Source organism: Mastomys coucha, unplaced genomic scaffold (genome assembly GCF_008632895.1).
Source record: "Mastomys coucha isolate ucsf_1 unplaced genomic scaffold, UCSF_Mcou_1 pScaffold3, whole genome shotgun sequence".
NCBI lineage: Eukaryota > Metazoa > Chordata > Mammalia > Rodentia > Muridae > Mastomys > Mastomys coucha.
In genome coordinates this window covers 3757570-3776522 of record NW_022196909.1, presented here as the reverse complement: position 1 = coordinate 3776522, position 18953 = coordinate 3757570, and the positions used below count along the sequence as shown (strand labels likewise).

Here is an 18953-nt window from a genome sequence, read left to right as displayed (position 1 = left end):
GTGCCCAAGGGACATTCACAATGCAGGAATTCAGTGGAGAGACTAATGTCAAGCGTCAGTACCACTAAAGGCAAGTTACATTTAATGTGCTCACAAAAATTCCATCTCAAGAAGGAACCTGGGGTATTCTCCCAGCTGTGGAACCAGCAGTGACTTCTGGTATAGTGTAGAAGTCCGTAAGGCACATTATGTTAGTGGAAAGTGCATCATAATGTGTTCGAAATAAAGCTCATTTCAATACTTGCCTTCAGATCATGCTCTCTCCTCTGCCTGTTTAAGAACAGTGTTCAGTGATGCTGTGCTCAGCTCTGGAACAAGCTTTTTGTGGGACTCAGGATGCCAAGAAATGAACGATTTTTTATTTTGTCTTGTATATTTAAATTGGAAAATTTCTTCAGTGGACTTTGTATGTGGCATTTCCTGGATTAAGAGTCATAAAATAAATCACCAATGAATTAAGACAAACATAAAACCCCCATGGTCACTGTGAAAATGGCCCAGGTCCAAGAATAACATGCTAAAAGGAAAGTGCTTTATAACCCTTAAACCTTCCTAAGTTTTCAACACTCTTTTTCTTTTCTCATCTTATACTTCTTTAAGGAAAACCCTTGTCTATCTATAATGGCTAGAACTTTCTTCCCCCTTGGGTCTCCCGTTTTCCTTATTTATATGTTGATTCAAGACCTAGCTGAAATAGACCAGCTATATGACAGGTGGAACATTTTTTCAACAAACTTAAGCAAGCACCAACAATGCTAAGTTTCCCTCACAGCACTTATATGGAATCCTGTTGCCTTTGTGAACAGATGAGGTGCAAACAGATTGTACAAGTCTTTCTTCCACACTATGCTTTTAATAAAGAACAAGTGTGGACTTGTGTATTGGCATTCTGGGTGGTGAAGTTAAATATCACTGTTCCTAAATTTACACCTTTGCCTGAAACAGGTTGGCACATCTAATTCTATGGCCAAAACATGCTTTTCCTCCCCTCTCTGCTCCCCTAGGACTTTTCTTCCTTATCTAAAGTCTATTTTTCTAGATCACACAAAAGTCCCCCTCCTAGAGACAAGCCCTCATAAAGCCCTCCTGTGAGTAGATGCAGGCTCTTTCTCTTTCCTTTTAGAAGCTTCTTTCATTTCATTAAGATATTAAAAAAAAATCAGTTCACCTAATATATGTATTACTTCTGTATGTATAAAGGTGGCCTCTGGTCAGCACATTGGGACCTTGTCAGAGTGCTCGGAGCATACCCGGAATCATCTATCAGAACTCAGGAAGGAATGTGATGTTTCTTGCTCCTTTTCTTCATTGTACTGCCACCTGTGGTCAATAAGTAAACATTCATCAAATTTTAAAAACTGGAATAAATAAAACATAGCCAGTAATGTGTAAACAGTCCTTCCAAGGTAGATTTGTTCCTAATGACATATAATTTAATAAATACCATTTGTAGTTGTGCACAGGCAGGAGACAGCTTCCATTTCTAAGGTTTTGGTCTTACCTTTGAATAGGATGCAGGACAATAAACTATAGACTGCAGCTGAGGATGGTGGAAGCAGTGTTAGAATTATAAGAATGCCTGTGGGCTGGATAAATGAGATGGTTATTTTATTGTGGACCTAAAGTATGTCACCAGGATCTACGCCTTGGTGCTGTTTTCTTCTGGGTGATAATAAATAGCTCCTACATCTCTCATCATGTTGTAGTTCTTATCCTATACCAAGCCAAGCAGACAGGAGTCTATATTCCAGGATGGATTTAGTTACCAAAGCAGCTATTATATAAACCACTGCAGTTATAAAAATGAATGAGACATTAATATGACTTAAACTTAATCAACTGTCAAATCAAGAGCTGGGTTAAGTAGGGAGAAAAGGATGGTACTGGGAATGCAACAGGATAAGTCCACTATACGACCGCTATTTTGCTACTACAAAGTAGGTTATTAGGAACAGAGATGTTCTCCTCCATCACCCATGCAAGTGGTCACCACAGGGCCATTGCTTATAAGAGGGTGAAACAAGGGATTTTTTTTATAATTATCTGCTCTCTCTCTCTCTCTCTCTCTCTCTCTCTCTCTCTCTCTCTCTCTGTGTGTGTGTGTGTGTGTGTGTGTGTGTGTGTGTGTGTGTTTGTGTGTGTGCGCGTGTATGTGTTTCCATGTATTTGTACACACACCAACATGGAAGCTCTAACGTTTAATTTTAAATGTCCTCTCTGATTACTGCCAATCTTAGTTCTTGAGAACCCTCTCAATGAACCTGAATCTCGCTGGTTAGGACCAGAAATCCAGTAAGTCCCTGGACACCCTTCCCCTAGCACTGAGGTTACAGTATGTGCTGCCATGCTGTATTTGAGCTTCATAGCAAACGCTCTTTCTGCCCCCTAGACCACATTGCTACCCCCTAGCTTCTTTACAAACAGAAAAGCTTAAGGTTGAAAGAGATTTTGAAAGATATAAAGATATTTTCACACTTTATCAAAGCATTTGCTTCCTGCCAAATGTCTAACTAGCTTATAAAAATTGGGCACCTTTAGCAAAGAAGGACTATGGTTGAAAAAGCTGTCATATTTATCTAAGTTTACACTTGTGCTGGAACAAAATTAGAATCCCAGAATTATGACCCCTGCCTGCTTTAGTGACCATTTCACTCTGTCAGTTTCAATTTCCACATTTAAAAAAATATAGAATATAAAACCTCAGCCATGTGATTTTATATTTATATAATTTCTATATTGGCTACTGCAAAGCAGAATTTCTAACTAGAGTTCTTCTTGAGAGATTTGCATAATTCATACTATCTATTTTCCATATACAAAGTGAACATCCAGTTTAGAAAATGAAACTTAAAAATAACTGATCTGAATGTGCACTCCATGCTTTAATCTCCATGTGTCTGCTGATGTGAGAAAGCAGTGTGAGAGAATTATATGGTGTCTTGCAGATGTCAGACAGAACAAGAGCCACATCCTTAGCAGCTGACCAGAGAAATTCCAGAAGCAGCAAGTCAGTCTTATCTCTACCTCCAGTCCGCTGACCCCTTGCTGGTATCTCTGACGTCCAGCTATCTCCCTTGGCATCTCTCCAACAGGACCGTCTGGGCTTTGTATTCATGTCCTACTTGGGATGACTGTGGCTGCTCTCTGGATACTTCTGGCACAGACCCTCCTCCATTTTGTGATTCCCCACTGCTTTTACATATTTCCCAAGGTCTTAAAGATAGCTTCACTCCTGACCTATGCTGAAATTACTACCTTTCAATTCCAGGCCTCTGGATTTGATAGCTGACTAACACTGCTTCTTGGCAAAGGAGACCTTTAATTAGATAAATGTAAATGTGCCTCATGTTCATTTGTTTGAGACAACAGACACCTGTGCAGAACTTCTAAGACAAAGAACAAAATCTGCTCTGGATGCTGAGACACTAGGAAGTATCTTGAAATAACTTTCCAGATTCTGTCTTCATACTTATAGATCTCTAATGGTGATAGTTACCCAAAAACAACATTGCAAGTGCTCATGGGACTAAGCCTGAAGAAATTCCTGTGCTCATAGCCAGCAGTGCTTTACTAGTTTACTTGTTGTGCAGGGTATTAATGAAGTGGCTAAATGAAAGCTGTGAGTGTCAAACAAAGAAGTAGAACCCATTTAAGTCATGACATTAGCAGAAGGCTACATGGCTGGCTGGTCTGAGACCCATATGGCTCTGTCAGCAGAAGCATCCTCACGGTGTTGTCAAGCATGTCAACAGGCATGAGTAGGTGGGGTTTTGTCATTTCTTTGAACCAACTCTTGGTATGCTTCCAAAATCACAAAATGAAACTTATTGTCTGTTGCTTATTAATCAACCATTAGAAATCAAATTTCTAGTCAGAATTCAATAGAGGGAGGCAAGAGGGCAAGATTTTGTAACAAGCATGATTCAGGTATAACTTTAGAGCTTAAAAATCTTCCTACTGGGACATGGTCATTTCAAATGAGGACAAGACTGTCATGAACATGTTCAAAGAGGTTCTTCCAACACCATTGAATGAGTTCTTCTTTTACATAAGACTTAATAACAGATATCAATCAGATGATGATTGTTTTAAAGTTTTTCCTTCATCAAAATTGACTCTCATTTATAAGCCCCCCAGATTGAGCCTCAGATGGATCTCCTCTTATTGTTCCCTGCATCATCAGGCCAGGAAATCTGCCAGCAGACCCTGACTCGCCTTGAGTCTGCCGGGCACGCACACTTTCACAGAAGTAGACAAAATGGCACCCAACACACTGACACCTGGGAGAGATCAGCTTGGTTCTTGGATTAAACCAGGAATCATTTATCCTTCCTCTGGCATCAAGTTCCTGTGTTCTTGGAAGTCAATATGAAGTGAAGGACACTGAGGGGGGACTTATAGCAATACCATGAAGGTCTTTTCCACACCAGCTCATGGTTCTCAATGCTTGGTGTATTTCATAATTTTATCAATATATGTAAATGTGTGTTTGTGAATACTTCTTGGCATCCTAGGAATAAAGCTGATTGGGTAATCTTGGGCCAGTTCATTCTGATACACCCAGAAGTTAAACAACTGTTCCAGTTATCCTCATCCCCTACAAATTAATGTTTTCTTGGAACAGTAAAGAGAAAATAATTGTAAATGGACTAACCTCCCAACAGAATGTTAATTAGAGGAGAAGTCTAACTCCAGCTTTCCACACTGGTAGAAAAAACTGTAAAAGCACAAAAGAGGGAGAAGAAGTAACAGAATTAGAAAAGTCAACACAAATACTGAGTTATAGTGTCCCGAACGCCTCACTCTTAATTCAAAAGAGAATAACCATTACTTGCCGAGGCCATGTGTGTATCATTGTATCATTGACTTTAGAAATATCCAGTGGACATAATTTAATCATGTGTCCTTAAAAAGGTAAAAATATCTGTTTCTTCCATTTAGTCACTCAAGAATCATAATATGTCACTGATATTATTGATTTTTGAATGCATTTATAAAGTTTTAGCTTTTAACTGTGAGGTGTCAAAATTCAGAAATGAAATTCTTTTACTGACTTGTAATGATAACTTTATGCTGGTCCATCTGTGCCCTAGCCTGTGACTTTGTGAATATTTTTTTCACATGGGAAATTTATGCAATTTTTTATGATAAGAGAAGGGAAATTTTGTATGCATAACGTCAGGTTTTAAGTTTTTAATCTGCTTTATATTGGTGAACATAAAGTTCAAACTTTCACTCAACCAACTGTTGAGTGAAATTCATCTGGATTCTTCCATGCATGAACTAGGATATATGTTTCTAGAATAGCTTCATTGGAATAAATAGTTTCTAGATGACATGTGGCCTTTTGAGTATGAAAGAATTCCAGGGGCTTAGAAATATGTTATAGCAGCTGCTTCCAAATATATTGTCATGTGCTTCAGATGTTAGAGCCAGCTTAATAACACTGAAATTGTCTTAGAGTCAGACTGTGAGAACACAGCTTTACCTGTTCAGTTGAAGCTAAATTATCACTCACAATTTCCAAAACTGTGTTCCCTACTTACAATGGCTTAATGATTGCTAATTATTCTCTATGTGACATATGTATTGCTTATTTTGTGAAAACAGCTTATTTGTCCATATTGTATTGTTTACAAGGATTCATGAATGTTGTCTGATTCATTACAAGGGAATTAAAGTAAAAAGTTATCAGTCATTCTTACAAAGAGAAAGGCAATTTTACAGAACAGAGTACCCTGCAGGATTAGATTTTCAAAACCTACTTTATTTATGGTTCTTGAAAAATTCAACCTCCATGCTGGGCAGTGGTGGAGAACACCTCTAATCCCAGCACTTGTGAGGCAGAGGCAGGTGGATTTCTGAGTTCGAGGCCAGCCTGGTCTATAGAGTGAATTCCAGGACAGCCAGGGCTACATAGAGAAATCCTGTCTTGAAAAAGAAAATCAACCTCTCTTCTAAACCACTGACCAGAGGTAAGGGTAAAGGAAGATTAATAGGAAAAGGGTGTTGTGGACCTATTTAGAAGTAGTTCCTGGGCACAATCCCACACTTTGTTGTCTGAATCGCAGCAGTCCAGTTCGGTAGCAAACACCAAACAAGAACCAGTACCAGCAGTTCGATCTAGCAGAAACAGCAAACTTTAGCCACATCTACAGAGTCAGTTGAAGCGCAGAAACAGCTGGAATACCATGAGAAGTTCTTTGATGTGCATCTCTCTATGAACTAAAGATCAATGAAGACCAGCAAAGGCCAGCAAAGTGTTACACTTCATAGTGTGCCAATACAAGATAACCCTCTGTCTGTGGGTTTATAGTCTTTCTCTCAAGTGTCTGTTTTCAGCAAAATGTCACATGCCCTCTCACAAGACAGCTTCTAAAAACATCATGTGATACAACACAGTTGGTAAAGAAATCAGAAATTTCTACCTCAGTTCCCTCATCTAACTCTACCCAGACTCTTCCTTTCTTTGTCAAAATGATAGGAACTTCCTCTTTTTGTTCCAGCATGAATATAACTCTCTTAGTTCCTTCCATTGTATTTTTGTCACCTGATGCTTAAACAGGAGAGACAAGGGCTTGTGTATGCAGTCTCTGTTGTGCATTGCATTGCACTGAATCCTTTTTATATATTGCATATTAACCCTCAATCAGATATAGGATTGGTAAAGATCTTTTCTCAATCTGTTGATGGCCATTTTGTCCTATTGGCAGTGTCCTTTGCCTTACAGAAGCTCTGCAACTTTATGAGGTCCCATTTGTCAATTCCTGATCTTAGAGCATAAGCTATTGGTGTTTTGTTCAGGAAATTTTCCCCTGTGCCCATGTGCTGTAGGCTCTTCCCCACTTTCATTTCTGTTAGTTTCAGTGTATCTGATTTTATGTAGAGGTCCTTGATCCACTTGGACTTGAGCTTTGTACAAGGAGATAGAAATAGATCAATTTGCATTCTTCTACATGCAAACTGCCAGTTGAGCCAGCACCACTTGTTGAAATTGTTCTCTTTGTTCCACTTTTTTGTTTTAGCTCCTTTGTCAAAGATCAAGTCACCATAGGTATGTGGATTCATTTCTGGGTCTTCAATTCTATTCCATTGACCCACCTGCCTGTCACTCTACAAATACCATGTAGTTTGGGGTTTTTTGTTTGTTTGTTTGTTTGTTTTTATCACAATTGCTCTATAGTACAGCTTAAAGTCAGGAATGGTGACACTACCAGAAGTTCTTTTATTGTTGAGAATAGTTTTCTCTATCCTAAGTTTTTTGTTATTCCAGATGAATTTGCAAATTGCTCTTTCCAACTCTGTAAAGAATTTAGTTGGAATTTTAATGGGGATTGCATTGAATCTGTAGATTGCTTTCAGCAAGATGGCCAATCTTACTGTATTAATCCTGCCAAACCATGAGCATGGGAGGTCTTTCCATCTTCTGAGATCTTCTTCAATTTCGTTCTTCAGAGACTTGAAGTTCTTCTTATACATATCTTTCACTTGCTTAGCAAGAGTCACACCAAGGTAATTTTTATTATTTGTGACTATTGTGAAGGATGTTGTTTCCCTAATTTTTTTCTCAGCCTGTTTATCCTTTGTGTAGAGGAAGGCCACTGATTTGCTTGCATTAATTTTATATCCAGCTACTTTGCTGAAGTTGTTTATCAGGTTTAGGAGCTCTCTGGTGGAATTTTTGTGTTACTTAAGTATATTATCATATCATCTGCAAATAGTGATAATTTAACTTCGTCTTTTCCGATTTGTATCCCTTTGATATCCTTTGGTTATCTAATTGCCCTAGCTAGGACTTCAAGTACAATATTGAATACGTAGGGAGAGAGTGAGCAGCCTTGTCTAGTCCCTGATTTTAGTGGGATTGCTTCAAGTTTCTCTCCATTTAGTTTGATGTTGGCTACTGGGTTTCTGTATATTGCTTTTACTATGTTAGGTATGGGCCCTGAATTCCAGAACTTTCCAAGACTTTTATCATGAATGGGTGTTGGATTTTGTCAAATGCTTTCTCAGCATCTAGTGAGATGATCATATGTTTTATTTTTCTTTGAGTTTGTATAAATAATGGATTACATTGATGGATTTCCATATATTGAACCATCCCTGCATCCCTGGGCTGAAGCCTATTTGATCATGATGAATGATTGTTTTGATGTGTTCTTGAATTCAGTTTGCAAGAATTTTATTGAGTATTTTTGCATTGATATTCATAAGGGAAACTGGTCTGAAGTTTTCTTTCTTTCTTGGGTCTTTGTGTGGTTTAGGTATCAGAGTAATTGTGGCTTCATAGAATGAATTGGCTAGAGTACTTCTGTTTCTATTTTGTAGATTAGTTTGAGGCGTATTGGTATTAGGTCTTCTTTGAAGGTCTGATAAAATTCTGCACTAAACCCATCTGGTCCTGGGCTTTTTTTGGAAACTATTAAAGAATATTTCTGTTTCGGTAAGGGATACGGAACTGTTTAGTTCATTTACCTGATCTTGATTTAATTTTGGTACCTGGTATTTGTCTAGAAAATTCTCGATTTCATCCAGATTTTCCAGTTTTGTTGAGTATAGGCTTTTGTAGTAGGATCTCATAACTTTTTGGATTTCCTCAGTTTCTGTTGTTATGTCTCCCTTTTCATTTCTGCTCTTGTTAACTAGGATATTGTCTCTGTGCCCTCTAGTTAGTCTGGCTAAGGGTTTATCTATTTTGTTTATTTTCTCAAAGAACCAGCTCCTGGTTTGGTTGATTCTTTGTATAGTTCTTTTTCTTTCCAGTTTGTTGATTTCAGCCCTGTGTTTGATTATTTCCTGCCTTCTACTCTTCTTGGGTGAATTTGCTTCTCTTTGTTCTAGAGCTTTCAGACATGCTGTCAAATTGCTGGTGTATGCTCTCTCCAGTATCTCTATGGAGACTCTCAGAGCTACGAGATTTCCTATTAGGTCTGCTTTCATTGTGTTCCATAAGTTTGGGTATATTGTGGCTTCATTTTTATTAAACACCAAAAAGTCTTTAATTTCTTTACTTCTCCCTTGACCAAGTTATCATTGAGTAGAGTGTTGTCAAGCTTCCACGTGTATGTGGGCATTCTATTGTTTATGTTGTTATTGAGGAGCAGCCTTAGTCCATGGTGATCTGATAGGATACAAGGAATTATTTCAATCTTCTTGTATCTGTTGAGGCCTGATTTGTGACCAATTATATGGTCAATTTTGGTACCATGAGGTGCTAAGAAGGTATATCCTTTTGTTTTATGATGAAATGTTCTGTAAATATCTGTTAAATCCATTTAGTTCATAACTTCTGTTAGTTTCACTGTGTTTCTGTTTAGTTTCTGTTTCCATATTCTGTCCTTTGCAGAGAGTTGGGTGTTGAAGTCTCCCATTATTATTGTTTGCAGTGCAATGTGTGCTTTGAGCTTCAGTAAAGTTTCTTTTATGAATGTAGATGCCCTTGCATTTGAAGCATAGAGGTTCAGAATTAAGACTTCATCTTGGTAGGTTTTACCTTTGATGAATATGAAGTGTCCCTCCTTCTTTTTTTTGATCACTTTAGGTTGAAAGTCGATTTTATTCCTTATCCGAATGGCTACTTCAGCTTGTTTCTTGGGACCATTTGCTTGGAAAATTGTTTTCCAGCCTTTTACTCTGAGGTAGTGTCTGTCTTTGTCATTGATGTGAGTTTCCTGTTTGCAACAAAATATTGGGTCCTGTTTACATAGCCAGTCTATTAGTCTATGTCTTTTGGGGGGTAATTGAGTCCATTGATATTAATAGATATTAAGGAAAACTAATTGTTGCTTCCTGTTACTTTTGTTTTTAGAGTTGGAATTCTGTTCATGTGGTTACCTTCTTTTAGTTTTGTTGGAAGATTACTTTCTTGCTTTTTATAGGATATAGTTTCCTTCCTTGTGTTGCAGTTTACCATTTATTATCCCTTTAAAGGCTGGATTTGTAGAAATATATTGTGTAAATTTGGTTTTGTCATGGAATATCTGTTTTCTCCATCTATGGTAATTGAGAATTTTGCTGGGTATAGTAGCCTGGGCTGGCATTTGTGTTCTTTTAGGGTCTGTATGACATCAGCCCAGGATCTTCTGACTTTCATAGTCTCTGGCGAGAAGTCTGGTGTAATTCTGATGGGCCTGCCTTTATATGTTACTTGAGTTTTATCCTTCACTGCTTTTAATACTCTTTCTTTGTTTTGTGCATTTGGAGTTTTGTTTATTATGTGACAAGGAGAATTTCTTTTCTAGTCCAAACTATTTGGAGTTCTGTAGGCTTCTTGTATGTTCATGGGCATCTCTTTCTTTGGGTTAGGGAAGTTTTCTTCTATAATTTTGTTGAACATATTTGCTGGCCCTTTAAATTGGAAGTCTTCACTCTCTTCTATACCTATTATCCTTAGGTTTGGTCTTCTCATTGTGTCCTGGATTTCCTGGATGTTTTAGGTTAGGATCCTTTTTCATTTTTTATTTTCTTTGACTGTTATGTCAATGTTTTCTATAGTATCTTCTACATCTGAAATTCTCTCTTCTATCTCTTGTATACTGTTGGTGATGTTTTAATCTATGGCTCCTGACTTCTTTCTTATGTTTTCTATCTCCAGAGTTGTCTCTATTTGTGGTTTCTTAATTGCTTTTACTTCCATTTTTAGATATTGGATGTTTTTGCTTGATTTCTTCACCTGTTTGGTTGTGTTTTCCAGTAATTCTTTAAAGGATTTTTGTGAATCTTCTTTAAGGGATTCTAGTTGTTTACCTGTGTTCTCTTGTATTTCTTTAATGTAGTGATGTATGTCCTTCTTAAAGTCCTCTATCGGCATCATGAGATATGATTTTACATTCAAATTTTGCTTTTCCAGTGTGTTGGGTATCCAGCACTTGCTATTGTGGGAGTACTGGTTTCTGATGATGTCAAATAGTCTTGGTTTCTGTTTGTAAGTTTCTTACATTTGCCTTTTGCCATCTGGTAATCTCTGGCGTTAAATGTTATTGCTGTCTCTGGCTGGAGCTTGTTTCTCCTGTGAGTCTGTAAGCATGTGTCAGCACTCCTGTGAGATGAGCTATTGCCTGGTAATACCTGTGCACAGAGGGCTGTAGATCAGCCTTCCCTCCTGGGTGCAGATGGATGTAGGAAGGACCTTCTCCCAGCTGCTCTGTCTCTTTTACGGCCTGTGCCTCCTGGCTGGTCCAGCCTTAGAAATTCACCAGAGAGAAAATAGTGATCTCACTTGAGTCTTGGGGTCAGAGCATTCCCTGGAGACCATCTCTCCCCTAGAGGGAAAGGTGCACAGAGGTCTATGGAAGAGGAGCACCACCTGGACATCGATGGAGGCAGGAAAGACCCTGTCCCAGCTGCTTTGTGGATTCTGTGGCCTTGTCTGTTTTCTTAATATAAAAGCCCCTTAACTTTTAAAACTTTAGACTAACCTAAATGTGTCTGTTCTGGATAGGCAACTGAAGAGTAAATTGATGCTATGTGTTTCATGGAGATTTGGTTTGTCTTAGTTCATGTGCTTATGGAGGAAAAAAAGGTAAAATACTAAAACAGTTTCCTTCAACTTAGGTACAGGTTAAGCATTGCTGCTATCATTGCTTCTATGTAAATTTTACTAAAAACCTGTCCAACACAACCAGACAAAACAAAACAAAACAAACAAAAGGCATACATGATTTATGTCTATCAGTTCTATCTTAATCATTTCTATTTATATATTTTAGTGGTAAACAGTTGAACTCGGAAGTCATAGAATTTTAAATAGTATCTCAAATACATGCTATGTGTAAATCTAGTAAGATAAGACAGGTAGTCTAAATGCTAAAATTAAATATTGAAATGAAGACAAATACAATACCTTAAATCATTCAACTATCTTCAACTTGATCTATAAATTATGAAGTTCAAACCACTAATTCAGCAGTTATTTTTATCCAAACTGACAGATGTGGAAAAGCATGAATATCCAAGTAGCCATCTTGAAAGGGAGACAAAGCTTGGAAACTTACAGTACCAGATAGAAAGCCTGTCACAAGGTTGTGGTTGTTACGATAGTGAAGGTGTGGGGTTGGTACAGGAAATATGACTAGGCATGGAAAGAAAAGACAGTCCAAAACCTGATCTCAGATGTTTGTCATCTAATTTTTTATACAGATAGCATTTTTGGTACCATGAAGAAGAATGGTTATTTTAAAAAGTGGCAAAAATCTGGATCTCATCTTCATACTTTACACAAATATAAATTACATGGATAAAATATAAACTCTTAGGGCTTTTAGATGGTTTTAGAGGAAACATTTTTAATATAATAAATAAACCAAAATCCATAAGTGAAATTTTAAGATTTGGACTGTCCTAAATACAAACTTTCTATGTTTCCACTACTAACTCATAAACTCAAAAAGCAAGACAAACACTCATTAAAACCCATTTCAATAGGTACATACAACTATAAAAAAAACCCTCTTATACTCACAATATGCCTTTCAACTACACAGTATTGTAAATACAAGAAATAAAAGAAAAAGGCAAAGGGAGAAAATGTCAAATAACTGAAAAACATCTGAAAATAATCCACTGTTGATAAAGGAAAATATGTTATATGACACAGATTTTTTTTTAAATGGCTTAAATGATTGAAAGCCCCATGTCTGGGCAAGAATGTGAAGCAATGAGACTCACAGACCTACAAGCTGGAGCAGAAGGTTTGCTGGCAGTCTGTCCTCATGCTGAACACATTCATATCTATGACTATTTTCTATTATTACCAGGGACTCTTCTCTATTACTACAGGGATATAGCTAACTGATATAACCACATATGTTTTCCAAAAGAATTACACTTACTGACAATGAACACATTACTCATAAAAGGTACAGAGTAAAAGTTGCTGATGTATACTTACCAGTAACATAAGCAATGAAACATCATGATATAATATCACATTCCCATCTGAAATACTAAAGATAAATGAGAATAAGCTGCACACAAGTATTCTTTCAACCATGTAACTTGATAATATACAAAGGTGAGTCATGTGCTCTGACATAAACAATGTCAGCCCCTCTTTCTAACTGCACAGTTAGACATGGCAAATTGGCCCCGTGAAATCTGGCATGATGGGTACACTCATGCTACTGCAGAAACAAAACTGCTATAAAGCAGAGATTCTTTTCTTTGCACCTTTTCCCTTCCAGAAAACTGATTTAGTCACTCATCCCGGGATGCATTTTCTAACGTATATTGAATGAATAAAAGTATTACTAGTTAAGTACATGTGCAGATCCAGTACTATAAATTATTATTCACAGGGAGATGGATGGTTGGGAGGCAATATATGGTGCTTCTGGAATATGGAGCTTACCTTCAGTGTGCCTTGAGATCTAATTGAAATGGGAATAATTCTCCTTGCGGTAGACATGCTCTTATGACGTACATTCAATGGTGTCCATGCAGGTTTGTGGAAGATTAGTCTCTTAAGTGCCTAGTATTTCATTTCTGATGTGATGTCCTTGTTTATGTCAGCAAAATTTCTCTAAGTAACCCTAAAATAGATATTATTAGCTTTGAGACACTCATAAACCTGGGCAATATTGCCATTATGGCAAGCCCAAAAAGCCATAAATAGTATGTAAGTCAGTATCCATAACTACTTTCCAATAAAACACTATTTACAAAATACAGTGGCTACCTAGGTTGTATTTGCAGCCTCAGTTATCTAACTAACCCCTGTGATAGTTAATTTCTAATACATATTGGTATAGACTGATTAGAGAATATCCTTACAGTGGTATAATCCAATTTCTGATTTTATCATAAAGACTAGAGATGCCAAGTGGAATCATTGTACTGCTCAGGTCATGACCACGTGTGGGCAGACACCTGATATCTCATATTGAAGCCTTTGCAAATGGCCATAGGCTCCAATTTCACTCTCCTAGTCATCTGTATCACCTATCACCAGTAGTAAATAAACACATCATAAGAAAAGGTTTAATGGGGGTCACTGTGTCTTAGCATTTTCTGGCAAAAGGTAAAAATGTAAATCACACAATGGTATATCTCAAATTGTAGTATTTTATTCCTTGTATCCAAAATGGAGAATTTGGTATCATATCTGTTTTATATTTAAAATAGCTAGAAAGAGAAGCCTAGTTCCCAGAGAGACTGCAAAGCTACTCTGTCCCAGAAGATGTTTATGTTCATAATTACAAAGAGAAATTACAGTCCTTGCAAGGCAGTGAGGAAAGGGGAATTATAGCAGCTATAAGTTTAACTATGCCAACAGAGAAGAAAGCTGTGAGTGTCACAGGGCCCATTCAAGCAGATGTCATAATAGCCATTGTGGTAGATCCTATTGGGATATGTGATAGCACAGAAGCTGTAGGCATGCTTTGTAAGATGTAGTGTAAGAAGACACATATCCTATCAGGAGAGAAAAAGCTGTTTGTTACATCATACTTAAAGCACTCAATGAGAGCTCCCAGTGATTGCATAAGAGATTTTCATGAGTAAATGGAGAAGCCTAATGTAAAACAAAAAAGAACAAATATTCAAATGGGTTCATTACAAACCCATATCGGAAAGTAAAAGCGAACCCTGCCATTCCCATGCTCATTTTAATATAGTGGGAAGCAGACTTCAGGAGGTGTTGGGCCATTACAACAAAAGTGGAGTCATGTTATAAATATACTGCCACACTACAAAACCTTCTGTTTTACATTCTGCACATGTAGGACCACAGCAGATCAAAGGTGTGTAGATAAGCACAATCACACAAGGACCACAGTAAAATGACTATTGGGATCAAGACTACCTCTGTTTCTAGTCATCTATGGAGGGAAATGCTTCCAGTACTTTTCTTAGGAATTACATCTGAGTGTCTCTCATATGAACTATGTGTTCATTGTATGGGGACACCAACACAATTGTCCCTAATTGCCATCCCAAAAGTAAGGGACATGTTCTATTATTCCTCCTGCCTAGATGCCAAGGGATAAAATTTAAATTGCTAGTGTCTTTATAAATTAGTATTATATAATTAACTACATAGTCCCTTTAGGAAATCACTATAGGGATTATCCTTCAATTTACTTTTTTAAATCTTTTAATATTTATTTATTTATTTATTTATTTATTTATTTAATTCTGTAGATTTTATTCCCCTCCCAGTCCACTCTCCAACTTTTCCACATGCTGTACCTCCTCCATGAGGATATCCCCATCCCCCACCCCACCCCACCAGACCTCTAAACTCCCTGAGGCCTCCAGTTTCTTGAGGGTTAGGTGTAGCTTCTCTGACTAAACCCTAACCCCTCAGTACTCTGCTGTATATATGTTGAGGGCCTCTTATCAGCTGCTATATGCTGCCTGGTTGGTGTTCCAGTGTCTGATTTTAGGGGTTAATTGAGACTTCTGGCCCTCCTACAGGATTGCCCTTCTCAGATTCTTCCAGCTTTCCCCTAATTCAGCCACATGGGTCAGCAGTTTCTGACCATTGGTTGGGTGCAAATATTTGCATCTGACTCTTTCAGCTGCTTGTTGGGTCTTTCAGAGGGCAGTCATGCTAGGTCCCTTTTTTTGAGCACTCCATATCCTCAGTAATAGTGTCAGGCCTTGGGAGGTCCCTTTGAGCTGGATCCCACTTTCTGCCCGTCACTGGACCTTCTTTTCCTCAAGCTCCTCTCTATTTCCATCCCTGAAATTCTCCAGACAGGAACAATTATGGGTCTCAGTTTTGACTGTAGGATTGCAAACCCATCCCTCTCTTGAAGCTCAGTCTTTCTGCTGAAGGGTAGGCTCTACAAGTTCCCTCTCCCCACTGCAGGGCATTTCATCTAAGGTCCCTCCCTTTGAGTCCAGAGAGTGTCTCCCTCCCAGGTCTCTGGTACATTCTGGAGGGTTTCCCCAACCTCCTACCTCCCGAGGTTGCCTGTTTGCATTCTTTCTGTTGGCCCTCAGGCCTTCAGTCCTTTTTCCTCACCCAATAACAAATCATGCTCCCCTCTCCCTGCCCCATCCCATTTCCTTACCAGGTCCCTCCCTCACCTTGTGATTGTTTTCTTCTCCCAAACGGAACTGAGGCATCCTCACTTGGACCCTTCAGCTGTTGACCTTTTTGAATTCTGTGGACTGTATTTATGGTATTCTGAAATATTATTTTAGCTAATATGCCCTTATTAGTTAGTACATACCATGCATGCCCTTTTGGGTCTGAGTTACCTCATTCAGGATGACATTTTCTAGTTCTATCCACTTGCCTGCAAAACTCAGAATCATAGAAATGCAAATCAAAAATGACCCTGAGATTCCACCTTACACCAATCAGAATGGCTAAGATCAAAACCTCAGATGGCAGCACATGTTGGAGAGGATGTGGAGAAAGAGGAACACTCCTCCATTGCTGGTGGGATTGCAAGCTGGTACAACCACTCTGGAAATCAATATGGTGGTTCCTCAGAAAACTGTAAATAGATCTACCTGAATACCAAGCAATACCACTCTTGGAAAAGATACCCCACCATGCCACAGGGGCACATGTTCCATTATGTTCACAGCAGCTTAGTCTTTGATACCCAGAAGCTGGAAACATCCCAGATGTCCCATGACAGAATAATAAATACAGAAAATGTGGTACATATACATAATGGCATACTATTCAGCTATTAAGAATGAAGACATCTTGAGTTTTGCAGGCAAAGGGACTATGCGTTCATTTCTGTTGGTTTTGCACTCCACTCTAAAGATAGAATTTGGAGTGTGAAAGAAGAGAATTAGTGAGTCCTTGAAAGCCACATGAAGAATCAGCTAATCTCAGGAGCATATCCCAAGTTCTAGAAGTATCTAAATTTTTGTTCTGCAGCACTGTATAAGGCAACTGCCAGCCAGTGCATGCTCTGCTATCTCCATGCTTGATGTCTCTGACTATTACTAGCTCATTTGCCTTGCTCTATGAACCCAGGCTCCCTTCACTTCTATTGTATGGTGGCTGTGTGTGTGTGTGTGTGTGTATGTGTGTGTATATGTATGAATATGAGTGGATGCCAGTAGACATAGAGACTTGGGGTCATGCTATGATCCTAGAGCTCAATCAATTGTTTCAACTGGCTGACCATTAAACTTTAGGGAACTACATGTCTCTGTGCTTATCCACTCTAAACACCGAGTTCACGTTCTCATGCCAACATAATCAGGGTTTATGTGCTGCAGATCAAAACTGCTTCTGAACTGAACCACTCAGTCTTCTCTTACTAGCTTCTGCTGAATCTTGTGTTTGTGTTATTTTCTTATCTTTGGCTTCTATTTCTTTCTTCTACTTACAAGGCTGCAGAGGGAAGGGAGACAGGAAAGGAAACTCTGGACAATTACTTTGGCCAGCACTGCTGTTGGCTGGTACTGGTTTCCTCTCGTCACAGCAGCTGTTGAGAGCCTCTTTTGCACATTTTTCTCTTTCTGACTCTTCTGATGGCCAGTATGAATATAGCCCCTTATTCAGGAAGGAATCTAACTTGGCTTCCTCTCTGTCAGTCAAGCTCTCATTCTTCCTGCACAGATGTCCTGCCCTCCAGCCAAGGACTTCATGAGCATTAACCATTTTAAAGTGAACCTAGTCTAAACCTTCCTAGCACAAAGTCCACATGTGGTTTTGAAGAATCTAAGACATTTGGTCATCTCTCAGTGGGAGTGTGGTCTTTCCTCCCAACAACCTTCTCTACTTTCTTGCCTGTTCAGGACACCACTTAAAAAGTTCAAGACATTAAACACGTGTCTTCCAAACATCATGGGGAAACTCAGTCTGAGGTTAGCCATTTCATTGTTAATATCAGCATTTAGTTTTGGGGCTGGGAAGGACTGGAGAGCTGAGCATAGAACTTTGTACATGTTAAGTGCACTATCTATAAAACTGAGACATAGCCCAAGTCTTTGTATTTTTTATTTTGAAACTATCCAAAACCCACCTGGTTCAAAATGGCTTACATGTATACTCCAGCCACTTCCCTGTGGGTGGTATGTACCAGTGACTGAGAAAACCCTTTCTGGGTGTGTGGTCTGGGAAAGAGTTTTGCCAGGAGGAACAACTGGATGGTTTTTTTTTTTCTGAATACTAATGCATCACTCACCTGCCACATAATAGTCCATCCAATTGTGTAGTCCTCTATCCATTGGACTGGCAGTTCTGAAAACACAGACTTTATCTGACTGCGGTGCCAGTGAGCTGTGGGATAAGGAGAAGGTCCAGAGCAAGAGTCTGGTTGAGGAGTGTCCAAACCCTCAACTGAGATCAGCATAACACCCTATGCCTGCATGTTTTGACACAGGTAGCCTTCTGCCCCCGAACCTTGACTCACCAAAGGAAGTCAGTTATCCCATAGCAAGGTTTTTCTCTTTTCATCACATACCTCTATAGCCTCTACTCGCCCCACAAAGGTTTAAATATCCATTGTTTTCTGCAATAAACTGAACCAGTTCTCTGAAGTTGTTGCTAGTAGATGTATATTCTTTGCCATGCACTCACCACTGACCACGATCCTGCCTGCACCCAGCAGCCTGGCTAGACTTATTTTCCTCCACTCCACCCCAGGGAAAAGCAGACTCAGAGTAGCATCTGATCATTTCTCTACCATTTCCAAGAATATTGCACATTCATCAAGATAAGGGACATCATGTCCAAATAAACAAAATATACCCAGGGTATTCTAAACTGCATAGTTTCCATAAGCAGATACATAGCATATCTCTGGCACCGAAAATTCATCAGGAGGGACCACAAATATGGATAAAAAGTGGATCATGAGGAAAGGTTGACAAAATGATCTAACACTCCAGGGACAATAAATATGGGTTAACAAAGTGCAAAAATGAGTGAATGGCCCAAATATTTGCTCACTGTAATTTTCCCTTTAGGTCATGATATTACATCTCATGGGAGATGTGAAAAAAGTCAATTCACCCCAGATAGAACGCCAATG

General features: G+C 38.7%; 1 long non-coding RNA gene across 1 annotated transcript; it reads right to left on the bottom strand.

Annotated features, from left to right (window-relative positions):
* Positions 1–323: 323 nt before the first annotated feature.
* On the bottom strand, positions 324–13525 carry LOC116075395. The gene is made up of 3 exons (XR_004112543.1): positions 13349–13525; positions 1169–1320; positions 324–420 (listed from the first exon to the last, which is right to left on the bottom strand). It is a non-coding gene; the product is annotated as an uncharacterized LOC116075395 (long non-coding RNA).
* Between the last annotated feature and the right edge of the window lie 5428 nt (positions 13526–18953).